The sequence below is a fragment of the Bos grunniens genome, chromosome 21 (genome assembly GCF_055505025.1).
Source record: "Bos grunniens cultivar Pamir isolate PY7600 chromosome 21, Bosgru_T2T1.0, whole genome shotgun sequence".
In the NCBI taxonomy this organism is placed as follows: Eukaryota; Metazoa; Chordata; class Mammalia; order Artiodactyla; family Bovidae; genus Bos; species Bos grunniens.
Window position 1 is genome coordinate 32,973,314 of NC_141185.1, and position 23,011 is coordinate 32,996,324.

The window sequence follows — 23,011 nt, forward strand, 5'->3', positions numbered from 1 at the left end:
AATTTAAGTTTAATAATATGCCAGCTCGCAAAGTCAAAAAATTGCACCTATTGAGCATTACTAATGTTTCTTTTAGTATTTTTCTCAAGAAGAACATCACCGTGGCGATGATATTGACAGACTCAACTGTGTATTGTATGTAAAGATGTATTTTGCACTACAGAGCTGGTGCTGACACTGTTGGTTTCAGTGCTTAGTAAAACCAACAAGTTCACAAAACACTTCTGAAGTGATAACTCTGGGTCTTTAAACTGGATCTCATCACATTGGAGGTTTTCCTTGATGGCTCAGATGGTAAAGAATCTGCCTGCAATGCAGGAGAACTGGGTTCAGTCCCTGGGTCTGGAAGACCCCTGGAGAAGGAAATGGCAACCCACTCCAGTATTCTTGGCTTCAGAATTCTGTGAATGGAGGAGCCTGGTGAGCTACAGTAGTCCGTAGGGTTGCAGAGTCAGGTACGACTGAGTAATTCACACTTTTACTTTCACGCTTACCTGGTGGTCTGTGGTGGCAGTGAATGCACTTAGTCATGTTTGACTCTTGCAACGTCATGAACTGTAGCCCACCAGGCTCCTGTGTCCATGGGATTTTTCAGGCAAGGATACTGGAGTGGGTTGCCATTTCCTCTAGGGATTGAACCCACATCTGAATCCATTTCCTGCATTGCAGGTGGCTTTTTTTTTTTTTTACTTGTTAAGCCAGCCCTAGTGGTGTAGTGGTTAAGAATCCACCTGCCAATGCAGGAGACACAGGTATGATCCCTGGGGTCTGGGAAGATATCACATGCTGCAGAACAACTAAGCATGCGTGCCACAACTATGGAGCCTGTGCTCTAGAGCCCAGGGGCCACAGCTACTGAACCTCGCGTGCCTGGAGCCTGTGCTCTGCAACAAGAGAAGGCACCACAAGACGGCCATGCACCACGAGGAAGAGGAGCCTCTGCTCACCACAACTAGAGAAAGCCTGCACGCAGCAATGAAGACCCAAAGCAGCCAAAAATAAACACATTTTAAAAAGAATGCACATTTTACCTAAAAGTTATGCAAGATAAATGTCTTGTTCTTAAGTAAAAAAGATAGTAGTTGCAGAGAAGATATGAGAAGCAGTTGTTTTTTAGCTGGTGCATTCTTTTATTGCACTATTTTCATCACCAATTTTTCACCCTCTCTATGGCTCATGGTTGTCCTGTACCCAAACATCACTTAATACATTTAGAGCCAAACAGAAAAACCAAACAAACAAACAAAAAAAAACACTTTGAAATACATGGAAATTGTTCATGTGCACAAGAGATGCATGAATAAACAAAAGATGCTATTTCTTCATCCATTTTCCTGGCATACATACAAAAGAAAGCATTTTAGCTTCATCCAGACATAGGACACAATTCAATTATTTTTTTCTATTATTTTTCTAGGAACTGTTTTGTCAAGTAAATTATTGTGTCTTTGCCTGAAATTAAAATGTCAAAGTATTACTTTTTAGAGCACATTAATTTACTGTGCCTTTAACTGAAAAATCATCATACTGGAACAAAAAGAGATTTTGGTAAAAACATAGTAACAATATTCAAGAGCTATTGCAGTAAGTAGTTGTTAACTGAACAGTTATTATGTTCATAGGCTTGGTTTTCTTTGTTTTTAGCTTTGTATATTTTACTGAAATGTAAAACTGAGTCATAGACATTAATAAAATACCTGTGATATTTTAAGGGAGTACAGATTTCAAAATACTGAGCTCTCTGAAAACAATGCACAGTAACTTTTTCTTAAGAGGGCCACACCGCTGTTCCTGGTGGAAAAGGAACAGTTTATCACATGCTTATCATATCTGTTGACATCAGAATTGGAGAAGTCAAAGATTTCTTTGCTTTCACTAAGGACTCAGAAACTAGTGAGAAAGGGCTGAAAGTTTTGTTTGAGGACTACTGCTGCTGCTGCTGCTGCTGCTTCAGTCGTGTCCGACTCTGTGCAACCCCAGAGACGGCAGCCCACCAGGCTCCCCCATCCCTGGGATTCTCCAGGCAAGAACACTGGAGTGGGCTGCCATTTCCTTCTCCAATGCATGAAAGTAAAGAGTGAAAGTGAAGTCACTCAGTCGAGTCCTACCCTCAGCGACCCCATGGACTGCAGCCTATGAGGCTCCTCCATCCATGGGATTTTCCAGGCAAGAGTACTGGAGTGGGGTGCCATTGCCTTCTCCGAGGACTACTGCTAGCTAGGTACAATTACTTTTTGTTAAGTTTATCTGAAGATTAAATAATATGTTGCTTCCTGATCCTACACTGCTTATATGACACACTTAGTCACAACAGCTGTCAGGAAGGAGCTCATGTCCTCTTTATCAATTTATTATCAAGAAGATCAATAGGATTAGAGTAGAGATTTTATCCACTTCAGGCTTAGGAACGTTGTGCACAGTGTTGCTATAGGCAGGGCATAGTCGTCACTGACCTATGAGATGAATATACTGTTTTTCCTTGCGATCAGAATACTTTCAGCATCATTACGAAAGCACAAAATTTGCATGTCAAATTAATTTATGCTCTCTTCACCTCACACTGATTAAGACAAATTAAGTTTCACACTCATCACCTAGAGCAATTAATAAGTAGTAGTATCAAATCCAATGACTTTCCTCCACTATAATTCTTTAAACTGTTCTTTCCACAATGCCTTCTTAATAGAAGCCTATAGTATTCATTGTAAAGCAATCATGTGAAATGAAAGTGCTCACAGCATGTCTCAGATTTTCTCAGTGTTGGAAGATACAGTCTGGGAACACATATGTATTTTATAGCTAACTGGGTTTCAAAGATGGATTCAATAATTAAACAAGTGTGGTCTTAAACATCTTAAATATTCTATAAATTTGCATCAAGGAAACCCAGAGGCATATCATCAATCCCTGAATTCTATTCATTTACATAAAAAAAAAATAAGTAGAGGAAGCACATCAAAGCAAATCCTAATATGAACAAAACATTAGGTTTTAAACTGCTCTACTTAAAAATATTATGTTTTCTATTGCCTTGAAAGGGAGTTAATGAAGGAAGAATTTTGCTGAGAGTCTATATTTTAAGTGTTCTTATAAAATTCCCTTTATGTTAAGGTTTCATAAACATAAATACATGGAGAGATACCATGAGAGACCTATAATAAAGCATATGTTAAATATCATAGGGGAAATACATTTTATTAATATACAAATACGGTTTTTATATTTTATGATATTATTAAAGAACATGAGGATGATATGGTAATAAAAAGTCAAATTAAACTGTTTTATAAAGTTATAAACAAAAATTATTAAAACCTACATAAAATAAGACTGCAAATAAACACTCTTTAGCTTTGTTATTTGGAAAGCATTTGCTAATTCATTAAGATAATATGTTCTCCTGTAAGCACAGAAATTTGTTTATAAGAGAGGGAGTATGGGGGGAGGGGAGAGTAATTAGAAAGGATTCCATCAAAATATCAAAGGCAAACTCCAAAAATGGTCTCCAGTATATCCACACCATAAGCATAACGATATTGTGGAATGTTATGATACTTTGTGGTTTTCTATCTTTCCATCTGGACACTAATCTGGAAACTAAACTTGAGGATCAAATCAATAATTTTCATTCCTTTGTCTGATTATCTTCTACCCTCGATGCTTGTAAAATGTTAAACCTCAAGAAATATCCTCTTTATTCAGTTACTAAAACTAGATGTTCATTTACATTGTGCCTTGTTATGAACCAAATGCTTGTGTCTCCCAAAATTCATATTTTGAAGCCCTAACTTCCCACTATGATGGTATTTGGAGATGGATCCCTTGGGGGGTAATTAGGTTTAGATGAGGTCATGAATCCACTGAGGAATTAGTGTCCTTATAAGAAAAAAATTACAAATAAATGAAGAAAAATATTTACCTCTGCCCTGTGAGGATACAGCTGGATGGTGGTCATCTATAAACAAGGAAAAAAGCTCTTACAAGGAATTGAATCTGTCAGCAGCCTCTCAGCTATCTATGGTACGTTGTTATAGCTATCTGAACTAAGACATGTTTGATCCTTAAACATAAAAATCTTACTTTTTTATTTAGTCATTATGTGTGTACTCAGCCACATCTGACCCTTTGCGACCCTATGGTCACCCCATGGACTACAGCCCTCCAGGCTCCTCTGTTTCTGGGATTGTCCTGACAATAATACTGGAGTGGGCTGGCTTCCTCCAGGGGATCTTCTAGGCTTAGGCATTGAACTGAGTCTCCTGCAGCTCCTGCATTGGCAAGTGGATTGTTTACCACTGAGCCATCCTGGAAGCACAGTCACTGTGCTTTCCTTCAAATGACATCCATTTCATGTACTCAATTACACTTCCATTTTTTAGCCAACAGGGAAGGGATCTAGAATATTCCTATTATCATCAAATATTAATACTAATTCTGATACTATATTCTATACCCTAGTCTTACAGAAGAGGCCCAATGTCAGTTAAAATTTTCATAACATTTTCTGTCTTTTTCAACTGCAGAACATAGTAATCTACCTATAAGTTAGAATATTTTTAATAACAAGTGTTTGGAAGACACCAAAATATTTTTCTTAATTTATATTTTCTTGGCATGTTATTCTCTTTATTTATATTTAGTTTTTTATACTACTTCAATATTGAAAGGATTCAACCATTATTATTGATGAACTTGCAAATTAGCTGGATCATTTCAGCTTAGTAATAATTTCAATCCCTTGAGCTTGTATCTCTATGGATCTCTATGCAATTTTCTTTTTGTATTTTTATATAAATCACTTCATAATTTTACTTTATGTTTTAAATGTTTATTTATATATTTGTTAAATCTTCTCACTTGAAAAATTTATTTATTTGGCTGCACTGGGTCTTCATTGCTGGGGGTGGGCTTTCTCTAGTTGTGGTAAGTGGGGGCCACTTTCTAGTTACGGTGTGGGCTTCTCATCGTGGTGGCTCCTCGTTGTGGAGGACAGGTGTTGTGGTGTGCACACTTCAGTAGTCATGGCATGTGGACTTAGCAGTGGTGCTGCATGGGCTTAGTCACCTCTCAACACGTGGGATCCTTCCGGACCAGGGATCAGACCCGTGTTCTCCGAATCAGCAGGCACTCTCAACCAGGGGACCACCAGGAAGCCCTGATTTTTTGAATGTATTTTGACCATGCTGTATCTTTCTCATTCTTTGTTGCGGTATGTGAACTTTCTCTAATTGTGGTGCACAGGCTTCTCCTCTTGGGAAACAGGGGCTCTAGGGTGTGCAAGCTCAGTAGTTGTGGTACACAGGCTCTCCAATTGTGGTTGCTGGTTGAGTTGCTCTATGGCATCTGGGATCTTAGTCCCTGACCCACAGCCCATGCATTGGTCCATCTTAACCACTGGACCACCAGGGAAATCCCCTGCAATTTTCATAGACATACAAATTAAGCACACTGTAATGCTTTATTGTCAATGTTCTATTAAGGTCTCATCTGTTCTCTTTCGTACTAAGATGCAGGAAAATTTAAACACATAAGAATATATTGTGCTAAGGATACAAATGAAGAATATTCATTAAATTTCTAGGAGAAATAAGGGCTTCAAGAGTACACTTTTTTCCATCTTTTATCTCTGGTATAAGTAACAGTAACTGATATATACTAGGTTCTTAATATATTTTCTAAATTGAGTAAGTAACAAAAAGTACAAGACACTTTACAAGATGTGATATATTAATAACTGAACACACTGAAGACTCAATCTTCAAAGAATTTATAGTCTAAGAAAAGATTTCATAGATACTTAGAGCTAATTACACTAATTAATACTGAGAATAAAATACAAATCTATGAAATTTAGATAAACACAAGTCCATATTTTAAAGCATTAAAATGATAGGCCTAAAATATACTACTGAAAAATCAGAACTATTCTTTATAACTTTGAGTAGTCAATGCAGGTCTGAAATTGTACTGTGGAGCTGTGAAGTCATGGAGCAACTACAGTGATCCTGAACTAGACCAGAGCGTAAGTAGATATGTCCTGCTATCCAACACTGGGAATAAGGTTTACTCTGAATCATTTACCAAGTTGTTTTCTATTAATGCAATTCAAATGACAATATCAAATTGCTACATGTAGTAGGTCTTTCCTGGTGGCTTAGTTGGTAAAGAATTGCCCTACAATGCAGGAGACCCAGTTTTGATCCCTGGATTGGAAAGATCCCCTGGAGAAAGAAATGGCAACCCACTCCAGTATTCTTGCATGGAAAATCCCATGGACAGAGGAGCCTGATAGTGATAATATCAAATTCCGACATGTAGTGAGAGATTTAATATTCCTTGCTTTAGAATTAGGTTAAGAAGAAGAAAGCATTTCTGAAATGGCAGAGTAAGGATCTCTGAAAAACTGTTCCTTTGTAGAAACCAAGCAGAAGACAAAAAAAAAAAAAAGTTTGTCAAAATCAGCTCTTTCAAAATTCTGGAAATCAAAAGAAGCTTTAAAAATCCATGAAGGGTTTATACCAAAAACCAAAAAAACAATAGCAAAAAAAAAAAACACCTAAAAAACAGCTAAATCTCAGTAAGAACAATAAATATGATGTTTTAACTTGCCCTATCATATTTTCCTCTTGCCAGCTCTGTGGTAGCCTTAAAAACCAGCCGTCTAATGGACATGGAGCTGCCATAAAAGACACAGAGAATTGTCACCAGTTTATCTATCTAGTATTGGGTTTTCCCTGGTGGCTCAGGTGGTAAAGAATCAGCTGCAATGCAAGAGACCCAGGTTTGATCCCAGAGTTAGGAATATCCCCTGGAAAAGGGAATTAGCTACCCACTCCAGTATTCTAGCCTGGAGAATTCCATGGACAGAGGAGCCTGGCAGGCTACAGTCCACAGGTCACAAAGAATCAAAATCAACTGAGTCTCTTTCACTTTGCAGTATTTATCTAGTAGATCTCAGGAAAAGTTCCCCTCACAAAGCTTTTCATCTGATCTGAATTGGAGCTTTCTAGTGGGAAAACTCTACCCTAGAGTGTTTGCCAAAAACAACCAGCATCAACTGTTTACTCTTGAAGTTGCCAGACAAAGTGACACTGGTTTAATCAAATAAGAGTGTAGCCAAAGAACTTAAAAGGAAAATATGTATTATGAGATGTCTATATGGGGCTTTGATAGGCTCCAAATTATTCCTGGGTATGTGTTTATGTCCCAGAATACCTAAGTGTTTCCTAACCTCTCACCTCTAGTTGAGGATCTACACAATCTAGAAATGAAGGATAAGGCATAAAATTCAGCAGGAGACTTAAAATCACACCCCATCAAACACAGAAAGCCTCTCTGCAAAGGTTGGGAGACTTACCGGTTCAAGGCATTTAATAAAATCTCTATTCCATCATTAGTTGACAACTAAGTTAGCTGAAACTTCAGTGGCCACACATGACAAAAAATATAAGCTTCATAGAATTAATCTAGGAAAATCACTGACAAATAACAACAACAAACTCTGATGATGAATAGAAATCTCATTTCCAGAGTATCCATATTATTTCAAGTATTCAGTTTCCTATTTAAAAATATGTAATATACAAAGGGGAAAAAAATGTATGGCCCATACAAAGAAAGAAAAAAAATTAATCCAACAACAAAAAAAATTATCTTTTAGGAAAACCAGGTGTTGGACTTACTAGAAAAATTGTATAAATATGCTATTATAAATACTTTCAAAAAGTAAAGGAAGTCATGTCTGAAGAATTAAAGAAAAGTATGAGAACAATATCTGACTGTATACAAAATATCAGGAGGTAAAAACAATTAAATATTGAAATAAAAATCCATTAGAAATACTCAAAAACAGATTTGAGCTGACAGGAGATTAACACTGCTGCTAAGTCACTTCAGTCGTGTCCGACTCTGTGCGACCCCATAGATGGCAGCCCACCAGGCTCCCCCGTCCCTGGGATTCTCCAGGCAAGAACACTGGAGTGGGTTGCCATTTCCTTCTCCAATGCAGGCAAGTGAAAAGTGAAAGGGAAGTCACTCAGTCACGTCCGACTCTAGCGACCCCATGGACTGCAGTGAATCGGGCTCCTCCGTCCATGGGATTTTCCAGGCAAAAGTACTGGAGTGGGGTGCCATTGCCTTCTCCAGATTAACACTGAAGGTAGGTCAATTAAGATTTTTTCAATTATTTCTGAGGAAGAGAAAGAGGAAAGAATACATAAAATTAACCAACTTCAAAGAACTCTTGAACACCTTGAAATGTACCAACATGTGCATAATAGTAGTCAAGAAGTGGAGTCCAGAAAAGAGGAACAGAAAGAACATTAGAAACATGATGTTTCTAATCATGGGAAAGTGAAAATTTTCCCAATTTGATAAAAGATATTCATCTGCATTATCTGAGAACCTCAATCAACTTCAAATAGGTTAAACTCAAGATATCCATACCCAAATACATCCTAGTCAAGTTGTGAAAGGTAAAAAATACAGAAGGGATCTTGAAGTCAGCAAGAGGGGAAAAAATCATATACAAGGTATCTTCAATAAGATTAAGAGTTGACTTTGCATCAGAAAGAGTGGAAGCCAGAAGGCAAAGTCTGAAAGGGGATATTAACCAAGAATTCTATATCTAGCTTCTGGGCACAGAATTTGTGTGTAGTATTGAAATTAAGTTGACATTAAACTAGACTATTATAAATTAAGATGTTACTTGTAATCCTCAGACAACAATTTTAAAAGATATATCAAACTACAATAAATCAACAACAAAGAAATGAATATAGTACCCAAGAAAAATATCTATTTAGCATCAAAGAAGGCAGTAATGAAGGAATAGAGGACTGATGAAGATATAAGGCACATAGAAACAAATTACAAAAGAGCAGATCTAAACTTTATCATATTAGTAATTACACTAAATGTAAGTAGATTAAGCATTCCAAACAAAAGATAAGAATTGGCTGAATTTTTTAAAAAGGATCCAATTTTGACCTGCCTATAAGAGACACCCTTTATATACAAAGACACAGACTGAAGATAAAAGAACGGAAAAAGATATATCATGCAAACAATAAACCAAAGAGAGTTGAAGTGGCTATATTATTGATAATTTCAGATTCAATAAACTTTCAGGCAAAAATTGTTACTAGGAAAAAAAAAAAACATTTTACAGTGAAAAGGGGACCAATCATCAAGAAGACATAACAATTATAAACACATATGTACTTAGTAACAGAACCCACAAAATGCATGAATTGAAAACTGACATAAATGAAGGGATAGATGGACAATTAAACAGTAGTTGGAGAAACTTCAATACTCCACTTTGAATAATAGAGAGCAAGACTCAGCGTAAGATTAACAAGGAAACAGAAGACTTGAACAACACAATGAACGAAGCAGATCTAAGATACAACTATAAAACACTGACCCAACAACAGAAGTAAACATTTTTAAACACATATAGCACATTCCCAAATATAGATCATATATTAGGCCATAAAGGAAGCCTTACTAAATGTAAAGTGCTATTTATTACAAAATTAAGATGGCATAAATCATGAAAAATGTGTTCTCTTATTACAGTGAAATGACATTAGAAAGAACACATACAAACTAGAGAATTTCAGAAATGTGTAGAAACTGAACAATGTAGTCAAATTCCCAGTGGGTTAAAGAAAAATAAAAAATACTTTGAGATGCATGAAGATGAATATACAACATGACAAAAATTAAGGAATTCACTTAAAACTATGTGTGGAGAGAATTATTATTTATGAATACCGAGAGGCCTCCCTGGTGCCTCACTGGTAAAGAATCCACTGGCAATGCAGGAGATGCTGGAGACACGGGTTTAATTTCTGGATTGGGAAGATTCCCTGGAGGAAGAAATGGTAACCCACTCCAGTATTCTTGCCTGGATAATCCCTTGGACAGAGGAACCTGGTGGGCTGTACAGTCCATGGGGTCACAAAGAGTCAGACACAATGGAGCACACACATGAATAAAACAGAAAGATATCTAATCAACTTCACCTTCCACATTAATAAATTAGTAAAAAAGCAATGTAAGCCCAAAGTAAGTACAAGGAAGGAAATAATAGAAATTAGAATGGAAATAAACCAGAAAATAGAAAAAAAAAATTCACTGGAATCAAAAGTTGGTTCACTAATCTTTCATTATTGAACCAAAGAATGAGAGACAGAATGTGGGAGAGAGTAATCAAACTACTAAAATAAGTACTTAGAAAGTAGTTGTTACTACTAACTTTATAGAGGTAAAAATTATAAGAATACTATAATCAACTGTATGTCGACAAAGTAGAAAGGAAATTTTCCTAGAAACAGACTACTGAAAGTGACTCAATATACAATATGAAACCTGAAATAAATTGTAACAAACAAAGAAATTAAATTTGTAATTTAGAAACTTTCCACAGAGAAAAACCCACATCAAGATGGTTCACTGGTGAATCTTACTAAACATTTAAAGAATCAACACCAATTTTTCAAGTAATCTTCACGTTATCATCCAAATAAAAGAAGAGGAAGAACTATTTCCCAACTCATTCTATTAGGTCAATCAGTTCAGTTCAATTCATTCGTTCAGTCATGTCTGACTCTTTGTGACCCCATGAATCGCAGCACACCAGGCCTCCCTGTCCATCACCAACTCCCGGAGTTCATTCAGACTCACGTCCATCAAGTCAGTGATGCCATCCAGCCATCTCATCCTCTGGCGTCCCCTTCTCCTCCTGCCCCCAATCCCTCCCAGCATCAGAGTCTTTTCCAATGAGTCAACTCTTCGCATGAGGTGGCCAAAGTACTAGAGTTTCAGCTTTAGCATCATTCCTTCCAAAGAAATCCCAGGTCTGATCTCCTTCAGAATGGACTGGTTGGATCTCCTTGCAGTCCAAGGGAGTCTCAAGAGTCTTCTCCAACACCACAGTTCAAAAGCATCAATTCTTCGGCACTCAGCCTTCTTCACAGTCCAACTCTCACATCCATGCATGACCACAGGAAAAACCATAGCCTTGACTAGACGGACCTTTGTTGGCAAAGTAATATCTCTGTGTTTGAATATGCTGTCTAGGTTGGTCATAACTTTCCTTCCAAGGAGTAAGCATCTTTTGATTTCATTGCTGCAGTCACCAACTGCAGTGATTTTGGAGCCCAAAAAAATAAAGTCAGTAAATAATATTAGATCAATATGACCATACTAAAACCAGACCAAGAAATCATAAGAAAAGAAAGCTATACACCAATATTCCTGTGAACATATATGCAGAAATTCTCAAAAAATACTAGCAAACAAAATTTGATAGCATATTAAACTAATTATGACACTGACTGTAAACGATGCTGCTGACATCTTACTTAGTGGTAAGAGGTTTTCTCTTCTAGAGAACAATTCAATAGTCACCTCTCTATCCATTCCTATTCAGTAGTATGTGAGAAGTTGTAGCTATTACAGTAAGACTACAAATGTAATTTTAATATATGCAGATTGAAAAGGAAGAAATAAAACAGTCTTTATTTGCATACAACATGACTGTCTATGTAGAAAATTCCAAAGAATCTTCAAACAAACCTTGAAACTATGTAAGTATAGCAAGGTCCCAGGATGCATGGTCATTCTACAAAGCTCTATTGCTTTTATATATGCCAGCAATGAGGAACTGGAACTTGAAATTCAAAAAAAATCAACCAAAGAATGAAACACTTAAGGGTAAATTTAAAAAGTATGCATGGTATCAGTATGCAGAAAACAACAACACACTGAGCAAAGAAATCAATATATAAATAAATGAGATAATCCATGTTCATGAATTAAATAACCCAACATTGATCATTCTTCATCTATACATTCAAAGCTATCCTTATCAAAATTTCAGTTGCATTTCTGCAAAAATTGGCAAAGTGATCCTAATATTTATATGGAAATTCAAGAGACCCAGAATAGCCCAAATCATTTGGAAAAACAAAACTGAAAGAGTCATTCTATCTGACTTTAAAACTTACTACAAAGGTAGAGTGATCAAGAGAGTGTGGTATATATATAAATGTACATATAAGTGGTCAGTTCAGAAAGGGGAACATATAGATTAATTCGTGGTTAATTGATTTTTGACATAGGTACCGAGACAACCAAACCAGGGAAAGAAAAACCTTCTGAACTATGGAATTGTGTGAGGACAACTGCATAGCAACATAAAAATAATGAATCTGGACTACCCACCTCACACCATAAAAAGTATTAACTACAAATGGCTCACAGGCCTAAATGAAAGAGCTAAAACTATAAAACTCAGAAGAAACCATGATCTTTGTGATTTTAGATTAGACGATGATTTCTGATCATCGTCTAATCTAATATAATCATTAGACAATGATTTCCTAGATTATAATACCAAAAGCACAAGTAACAAAAGAAAATATAAATAAGTTCGTTTCAATCAAAATAAAATTTCTTTTTCATATCATATATCGACTATTTTTTTTAAGATTCTTTTCCCATATAGGACAATAGAGTATTGAGTAGAATTACCTGTGTTATACAGCAGGTTCTTATTAGTGATCTATTTTATATATAGTAGTGTATATATGTCAATCCCAATCTCCCAATTTTTTCCTCCCCACTCCTCATACCCTGGTAACCATAAATTTGTTTTCTGTATTTGTGAGTCTACTTCTGTTTTGTAAACAAATTCATCCATACCCATGTTTTTTGATTCCACATGTGAAATCATACGTTATTTGTCTTTCTGTGTCTGAGTTACTTCACTTAGTGTAACTGATTCACTTTGCTGTATACCTGAAACTAACACAACACTGTATATAAACTATACTCCAATAAAAATTAAAAAAGAAATAAAACTCTTAGAAGAAAATATAGGGCATAAAGTTCATGATATTGGATTTGGCAATGATCTCCTGGGTATGACACAAAGGATGCAGAAAAAAAAAAAGTAGACAAATTGGGCTTCAATAAAATGAAAAACTCCTGTATCAAAGGGCACAATTAACAGAGTAAAAAGGCCATCCATGGAATGGGAGAAAATACTTATTTATGTATATCTGGTAAGGGATTACTATGCAGAATGTATAGAAACTCCAACAAAAAAATCAAGCAATTCAATTCAAAAATTGGCAAAGGACTTGACTAGATTATTCTCCAAAGAAGACATACAAATGGTCAACAAACACATGCAAAAATGCTCAACAATTTTATTCATTAGGAAGATGCAAATCGAAATCACATTGATGTACCACTTCACATCTGTTAGGATAACTGCATCAACAGTGTTGGCAAGGATGCAGACCTATATGAGGTATCTAGAGTAATAATCATGGAGACAAAAAGTAAAATGATGCTTGCCAGGAGTTAGAAGGAGGGGGGAGTGGGGAGTTTATCAATGAATGAATATGGAGTTTTAGTCTTAGCAAGATGAGAAGAGTTCTGAAGAGATGGTGATGGTTGCACAATATGAATGCACTTAATACCACTAAACTGTATACTTTAAAATGGTTAAGGTGGTACATTTTATGTTATGTGTATTTTACCACAATAAAAAAAAACTGAGGAAATGAAATTTCTTTTTCGGATTCAAAGGACACCACCAAGAATGTGATAAGACAAGGCATTTATATCCAGAATATAAAAAGAACTCATACAATCCAATAATACAAAACAAACCAATTAAAAAAAATAGGCAAAGATTTTGAACAGGTTCTATTTCAAAGAAGACAGACAAACGGCTAATAACTGCACCAAAGATGTTCAATATCATTAGTCACTGCTGCTGCTGCTGCTACTGCTGCTGCTAAGTTGCTTCAGTCGTGTCCGACTCTGTGCAACCCCATAGACAGCATCCCACCAGGCTCCCCCGTCCCTGGGATTCTCCAGGCAAGAATACTGGAGTGGGTTGCCATTTCCTTCTCCAATCATTAGTCGTTAGGGAGTTGCAAATGAAACCAACAATGAGATACCCACTAAGATGGTTAAAATTAAAAAGAGAGGCAATAACAAGTGTAAACAAGAATGTGGAGAAATTATAAACCTCATATATTGATCATGAGAGTGTAAAATGGTTTAGCTGCTTTGGGAGACAGTTTGGCATTTCCTCAAAATATTAGATATAAGTTACAGTATAAACCAGAAAATTCACTCCTAGAAATATATCAAAGACAAATTTAAAAAAATGTATACATTAAAGACCATGTACTTGATTGCTCATAAAGTCCTTGTTTATAATGATTCAAAAGTGGAAACAAACTGTAGTTCATAAAATAATGAATGGGTAAACAAAATGTGGTATACTCATACAATGTAATATTATTTTGCTACAAAAACGAATGAAGTATTGATACATGCTACAATATAAATAAACCTTGAAAACATCCTAAGTGAAATAAGCCAGTCACAACAGAGCACATATTATATGATTCAACATATACGAAATTTCCAGAAAAATAAAATCCATAAGGACAGTAAGTAGATTATATGTCAGAGGCTGGGAAGATAGAAAGCGAATAATATACATGTGATTTATTTTAGGGGTAATTTTAAAAAGTTCTAAAATTAGACAGTAGTGATAACTGCAGAACTCTGTGAATATACCAAAAACCAATGAGTTGTGCACTTTGAAAGGGTAATCTTTATGGTATGTGAATCCTAGCTAGCAAGTTAGCTAACTACCTGTTTAAAAGGAATAGAGAAGATGAGAGGAAGGCAGCTACAGTTCTCTTGTACTTGAGGTTAGATCCTCCTATAATTGCTCGAGTTTCCATAATGACAAAACAACCACTACCATGTTCATTTTCTGATCATGTGCAGCCAAAACATTGCATATTTATAACAAAGCACATACACGATTTGCTATGTTTGAAGAATGTTATGTCAAAAAAAATTAAGTTAACAATAAGTCAAAAGCAACTTCTGAATAAGAAGTACAGGTAACAAATTTAATTACAACAGTACATGAGATGATACTGTCAGCTCCCTGCTTTGATCCACCAGGGAGAAAAGGGAGCCAAAAACAAGGAAGACTAGAAACACTGACCTGTATACTCGAACCTTGGCTGATGATTTTAAACATTTCCAAAGACGAGCTCTCATATCTTTCCAGCATCAGAGCTTCTAAGGTAAGGAGGAGAATTTCTGGATAGGAGATAAGGAGAAGACATGTTTTGCTATGGACACAAAATAACCTCCAGGGCAAGAATCAATAAAAATACATCAAATGAGAAAGGAAAATAAAGTGTTAGGAAAGATTGCTTAAACTGTTTTCATTTGCAATTGCTTTTTCATATAATCTATACCAGAATGATTGCTTTCCCTATCATGTAGCTTATGGTGAATTGCAGACCATTGTTGTTTAGTCACTAAGTCCTTTTTGACTCTTTGCAGTCCCATGGACCACAGCACTCCAGGCTTCCCTGTCTTTCAATATCTCCCAGAGTTTGGTCAAACTCATGTCCATTGAGTTGGTGATGCCAGCAAACTATCTCATCCTCAGTTGCCCCCCTCACCTCCTGCCCTGAATTTTCCCCAGCATCAGGGTCTTTTCCAATGAGCTGGCTCTTTGCATCAAATGGCTGAGGTATTGGAGCTTCAGCTTCAGCATCAGTCCTTCCAATGAATATTCAGGGTAGATTTCCTTTAGGATTGACTGGCTTGAATTCCTTGCTGTCCAAGAGAATCTCAAGAGTCTTCTCCAGCACCACAATTCAAAAGCATCAATTCTTTGGCACTCGGCCTTTTTTATGGTCCAAACACTCACATTCTTACATGACTACTGGAAAAACCATGGGTTTAACTATAAGGACGTTTGACGGCAAAAGAGAAGTCTCTGCTTTGTTAATATACTGTGTAGGTTTGTCATAGCGTTTCTTCCAAGGAGCAAGCATCTTTTAATTTCATGGCTGCAGTTACTGTCCACAGTGATTTTAGAGCCCAAGAAAATAAAATGTGTCACTGTTTCCACTTTTCCCCCTTCTATTTACCACGAAGTGATGGGACCAGATGCCAAGATCTTAGTTTTCTGAATGTTGAGCTTGAAACCAGCTTTTTCACTCTCCTCTTTCACCTTCATGATGAGGCTCTTTAGTTCCTCTTTGCTTTCTGCCATTAGACTGGTAACAATTGGATATCTCATGTTGTGGGTATTTCTCCCAGCAGTCTTGATTCCAGCTTGTGCTTCATCCAGCCCAGTGTTTCTCATGATGTGCTCTGCATATAAGTTAAATAAGCAGGGTGACAACATATAGCCTTGACATACTCCTTTCCCTATTTGGAACCAGTCTATTGTTCCATGTCCAGTTCTAACTATTGTTTCTTGACCTGCATACAGGTTTCTCAGGAAACAGATAAGATGGTCTGGTATTTCCATCTCTTTAAGAATTTTCCAAAGTTGGTTGTGATCCACACAGTCAAAGGCTTTAACATAGTGAATGAAGCAGAAGTTTTAGTATTTTTTTTTTTTTTGGACTTCCTTTTCTTTTTCTATGATCCAGTGGGTATTGGCAATTTGATTTCAGTTTCCTCTGCCTTTTTAAAATATAGCTTGCATCTGGAAGTTCTCCATTCCTATACCATTGAAACCTATCTTGAAGGATTTTGAGCATCACCTTGATAGCATGTGAAATGAGCACAATTGTATGGTAGTTTGAACATTCTTTGACATCACCTTTCTTTGGAATTGGAGAGAAAGCTGACCTTTTCCAGTCCTGTGGGAATTACTGAGTTTTCCAAATTTGCTGCCATATTGAGTGTAGCACTTTCACAGCATCATCTTTTAGGATTTGGAGTAGCTCAGCTAAAATTCTATCACTTCTGCTGGTTTTGTTCATGCTAATGCTTTCTAAGGCCCACTTGACTTCACACTCAATGTTTGGCTCTAGGTGAGTGACCACACCATCATGGTCATCCTGGTCATTAGGACCTTCTTTGTACAGTTCTTTGTATTCTTGCCACCTCTTCTTAATGTCTTCTCCTCTGTTATATCCTTACAATTTCTGTCCTTTATTGTACCCATCTTTGCATGAAATGTTCCCTTGGTATCTAGTTTTCTTGAAATCTCTAGTCTTTCCCATTCTATTGTTTTCCTCTACTTCTTTGCATTGTTCACTTATGAGGACTTTCTTATCTCTCCTCGCTATTCTTTGGAACTCTACATTCTGTTAAATATATCTTTCCCTTTCTCCTTTCACTTTTCTTCCTTTTTCAGTTATTTGTAAGGCCTCCTCAGATAACCATTTTGATTCTTGTATTGCTTTTTCTTTGGGATGGTTTTGGTCACCACCTCCTGTACAAAGAATCTCCATCTATAGCTCTTCAGGCACTGTCTATTAGATCTAATCCCTTGAATCTATTTGTCACCTCCCCTATATAATCACAAGGGATTTGATTTAGATCATACTGGTGACTGCAGCCATGAAATTAAAAGATGCTTACTCCTTGGAAGGAAGGTTATGACCAACCTAGATAGCATATTCAAAAGCAGAGACATTACTTTGCCAACAAAGGTCTGTCTAGTCAAGGCTATGGGTTTTCCTCTGGTCATGTATGGATGTGAGAGTTGGACTGTGAAGAAGGCTGAGCGCCGAAGAATTGATGCTTTTGAACTGTGGTGTTGGAGAAGACTCTTGAGAGTCCCTTGGACTGCAAGGAGATCTAACCAGTCCATTCTGAAGGAGATCAGTCCTGGGATTTCTTTGGAAGAAATGATGCTAAAGCTGAAAGTCCAGTACTTTGGCCACCTCATGCGAAGAGTTGACTCTTTGGAAAAGACTCTGATGCTGGGAGGGATTGGGGACAGGAGGAGAAGGGGACGACAGAGGATGAGAAGGATGGATGGCATCACTGACTCGATGGACGTGAGTCTGAGTGAACTCTGGGAGTTGGTGATGGACAGGGAGGCCTGGCATGCTGCGATTCATGGGGTCGCAAAGAGTAGACACGACTGAGCGACTGATCTGATCTGATCTGAATGGTCTAGTGGTTTTCCCTGTCTTCTTCATTTTAAGCCTGAATTTTATGATAAGGAGCTCATGATCTGTTCCATAGTCAGCTCCAGGTCTTGTTTCTGCTGATTGTATAGAGCTTCTCCAACTTCACAGGATGTAATCAATCTGATTTCAGTATTGACCATCCGGTGACGTCTGTGTGCAAAGCCGTCTGTTGTGTTGTTGGGAGAGTGTGTTTGCTATGACCAGCATGTTCTCTTGGAAAAATTCTGTTAGCCTTCGCTATGCTTCATTTTCTACTTCAAGGCCAAACTTGCCTGTTACTGCAGGTATCTCTTGACTTCCTACTTTTGCATTCCAATCTCCTTTGATGAGAAGGACATCTTTTTTTGGCATTAGTTTTATAAGGTCTTGTAGGTTATAATAGAACCTTAATCTTCGTCAGTATTAGTGGTTGGCACACTGACTTGAATTTCTCTCATATTGAATGGTTTGCCTTGAAAATGAACTGAGACATTCTGTTGTTTCTAAGATTGTACCCAAGGACTGCACTTCAGACTCTTTTGTTGACTATGAGGGCTACTCTGTTTCTTCTAAGGGATTCTTACCCAGAGTAATAGATATAATGGTCATCTGAATTAAATTCACCTATTCCTGTACACTTTAATTCTCTGATTTGATTCCTAAGATGTCGATGTTCAATCTTGCCATCTCCTGCTAGAACATGTCCAGTTTACCTTGATTCATGAACCTTACATTCCAGGTCCCTACACAATACTCTTCTTTACAGCATCATACTTACTTTCATCAGCAGACACATTCATAACTGAACATCATTTGGCTTTGGCTCAGCCTCTTCATTCTTCCTGGAGGTATTTCTCTGTTTTTCCCCACAGCATATTGGACAACTCCTAATCTTGGGGGGGGGGTGGCGCTCATCTACTGGTGTCATATCTCTTTGCCTTTTTGTACTGTAACATGGCGTTCTTGAGGCAAGAATACTGGAGTGGTTGGCTATTCCCTTCTCCGGTGGATCACGTTCTGTCAGAACTCTCTAACATGACCTGTCCATCTTGGGTGGCCCTGCATGGCATGGCTCATAGCTTCATGAGTTACACAAGGCTTTGATCCATGTGATAATTTTGGTTAGCTTTCTATGATTGTGGTGTTTGTTCTGGAAGCTGTGGAATTGTACTTTTGCATCTTCTATCTGCCTTCCAATGGATGAGATGATACAGACTATTACAGTATTATATATGTACAAATGAAATATCTAAATTGTTTCCCAATCGAGTTGGTCAGAATAATCTGTAAAGTTATTGCAACACAGATTCCATAACCGCATCCCAAATTTACAGAATCATAATATCCAGAGATGATAACTAGTTGATGATAATGATGAAAATAATAACATCAACAATAATAATAAGAGTAATAATACACATTGAGTATGATTTTTGTGATCAGCCAGGTTTGAAAATCACCAGGTACCATTATGAACGATAAAACACTCACAAATCATAAAGTGCTTATATCTATAAGACATAGCTTGAAATCGGAATTGTGTAAATTAAGGGTATAGAGACAAGAAGTAGCTTCTGTAATATATGGCCAGTGGCAGCAATACTGGATAAGAATCTAACTTTCTTAAAATATTCTTCTACTGACTGGGCTCATTGCTTCCCTTTTTTTTTTTTCAGATCACAGATTGTCCATGAAATTTAAGACATAACATTACAGAGTACAGTAGTTGCTTGCATTAGCTTTCAAATCTGTCTAAAACCAAGGATCAATAAACATTTTCTTTTTGTACATGACAAATATTAGAAAAAAGTTTAAAATAATTTTAAATCTCCATATAGATTTATGAATTTGGAAGACTATTTTACCAGAGGTAAAAATGTGAAGCAGTAAATGGTGACTGCCTCTGGGGAGTGTGATGAAGCTGATATATGTATGTAGAGTGATACATTATATAAAGCTTTGTGATTTTAACAGTTTCTAAAAGTTCATATTCATAAATTTGTTTTCATATGTTTTAAAGAAATACAAAACAAGGAAAAAAATGGAACTTAGACAAGGGAATTTATTAGATCAGTTTTTCTATTGCTGCATAACAAATTAGCATAAATTTAGCAGCTTATAAGACATAAATGTATTATTCCATTGTGTTTGTGATTCTGGAATCTAGTTATATCTTAACTGGGGTCTTGGGAAGAATGCTATTAATATAATGGCCAAGTCTGGATCCTCTGTGGAGGAGAGAATAGGGAAGATTCTGCCTCAGAGTCACTAGAACGGACAGAGAACTTCATTTTCTTGTGATTATAAACTAAGGGCACTGACTTCTTGCTCCCTGTTGGTTTGAAGGTGCCTTCACCTCCGAAAGGCGTCCCTCAGGTCCTTGCCAACTAAGCCCTCTAAAATGGTTATTTACTTCTTCACAACCAGCAAGGGAGTCTTATATAACACAGTCACTGAATGAGCTCATTACTTTTCCCATATTTTATTGATTAAAAGAAAGTCACAGGGTGAATTTTGACTCAGTTTTTCTGGATCTTGTTGACAGAGTACATTTTGAAAGGAAAGAAAAAATTTATTGAGACTCAATTTTGTACTCTGCTAAGCACTAGAAAATATTTACATATAGTATTTCTTACAACATCCCTATAAAATAGGTACTGCCAATGCTATTTTCTGATGATTATTTTTCTCGCATGAAACAAGTAGCAAGTGTTAGAACATGAAATTTAACCAAAGACTTCTTCAAGTCAAGGTTTTTCTCTTTTCATTCTACTACATTATTATATTAGAAGGCTAGAGGCTAATAACTTGTTTCATTTGCTTGTCACTTTTGAACAAGATGGTATATGTTAAAAGGGCAGAAGTGAAAAGAAAGGGAGGTAAACACCACAGAAGCATTATTAAATTAACTCTTAAGATTTCATGTATATGAATCCACTTTGTATTATTTTTAACTACTTAATTGCAAATACACAACTTTGATATTGAAGACATTCCTTAGAAATGATCATTGTGGTTTAAGTAGCTCAATTGCTAAATCTGGGTTTTCTAAAAAACAGCTGAAGAACTTACAGCTTTCTCCAAATGGAGCTTTCTTTGACAATTAAATAGTAATAAAATCCACTTAGAAGTTTCAAATGTTTTCATAATTGGCAACAGTCTACATTTTATTTTTATTTTTTTTTTTTATTTTTTATTTTTTTTGTTCACAAAAATTTAACTCCAAATGGTCACAGGCTTAAATGTATTACACACGAAACTATACCTAGAAGATAACATAGGAGAAAACCTAGATCTTAGGAAAGATACAACCCTAAAGTCATGATCCATGAAAGGAAGAATGGATAAGTTGGGTTTCATTACAATTTCAATCTTCAGCTCTGTGAAAGATACTGTCAAGAGAATGAGAAGTCAAGCCACAGACTGGGGAAAAAAATATTTGCAAAAGACATACCTGGTAAGGACTGTAATCCAAAGAACAAAACGAACCAATAAACTGTGGTCAGAGATCAGATCAGATCAGTCGCTCAGTCGTGTCTGACTCTTTGCGACCCCATGAATCTCAGCACTCCAGGCCTCCCCGTCCATCACCAACTCCCGGAGTTCACCGAGACTCACGTCCATCGAGTCAGTGATGCCACTCAGCCACCCCATCCTCTGTCGTCCCCTTTTGTCCTCCTGCCCCCAATCCCTCCCAGCATCAGAGTCCCTTCCAATGAGTCAACTCTTTGCATGAGGTGGCCAAAGCACTGGAGTTTCAGCTTTAACACCATTCCCCCCAAAGAAATCCCAGGGCTGATCTCCTTCAGAATGGACTGGTTGGATCTCCTTGCAGTCCAAGGGACTCTCAAGAGTCTTCTCCAACACCACAGTTCAAAAGCATCAATTCTTTGGTGGTCAGCCTTCTTCACAGTCCAACTCCCACATGCATACATGACCACAGGAAAAACCATAGCCTTGACTAGACGAACCTTTGTTGGCAAAGTAATGTCTCTGCTTTTGAATATGCTATCTAGGTTGGTCATAACTTTCCTTCCAAGGAATAAGCGTCTTCATTTCATGGCTGCAGTCACCATCTGCAGTGACCCCGGAGCCCCCCAAAATAAAGTCTGACACTGTTTCCACTGTTTCCCCATCTATTTCCCATGAAGTGGTGGGACCGGATGCCATAATCTTCGTTTTCTGAATGTTGAGCTTAAGCCAACTTTTTCACTCTCCACTTTCACTTTCATCAAGAGGCTTTTTAGTTCCTCTTCACTTTCTGCCATAAGGGTGGTGTCATCTGCATATCTGAGGTTATTGATATTTCTCCCGGCAATCTTGATTCCAGTTTGTGTTTCTTCCAGTCCAGCGTTGCTCATGATGTACTCTGCATATAAGTTAAATAAACAGGGTGACAATATACAGCCTTGACAAACTCCTTTTCCTATTTGGAACCAGTCTGTTGTTCCATGTCCAGTTCTAACTGTTGCCTTTTTAGACTAATTGCTAAGAAGTTTAATTTCCCATGGGTGGCAACACAAACTTCAACAGAATATTTACTATTAGTTATAGTTTTAATCTTCTATCATAATGGCAGCAAAGTACTATTTTGAGGGTTTTCTGATTTCATTGAGTTCATTTTTTGAATCTATTTAAATGCTTAAAGAAGTAAATGAGTAATTTATCTTGTTAAAGTACAATAGTAAGTGAAAGTATAATTCTGTGTCATTTTTTGAGAAAGCTTTTAGCCTTACTATTTAACAATGAATAAATGAAAATAAAAAGCTAAGAAAAAATAAAAAATTAATAATTGTTTTAATTGGTATGTTTGGGAAGTCAATACACCACTGTCATAATGGACAACATAAGGAATGTAAGGTAATACTATAATGATCAATGAATTCTCATCATGTATTGAATTCTCCTCTTTGTATATGTACAAGAATGCATGTATATGTAATATTGCATGCAATATTTTCTGATTGAACCTGCTCTCTCAAACTTTTATTTATTTATTTTTAAAATTTTATTTTATTTTTAAA

The 23,011-nt window shown here is 36.7% G+C and overlaps 1 long non-coding RNA gene across 1 annotated transcript in view; it reads right to left on the reverse strand.

Annotated features, from left to right (window-relative positions):
* The window catches only part of LOC147349342 (uncharacterized), a 65,097-nt gene that overhangs the window by 35,450 nt on the left and 6,636 nt on the right, over positions 1-23,011 (reverse strand). The window contains exon 2 of the long non-coding RNA XR_015150382.1: positions 15,059-15,156. This is a non-coding gene — a long non-coding RNA (uncharacterized LOC147349342). The remainder of the gene's footprint in view (positions 1-15,058; positions 15,157-23,011) is intronic.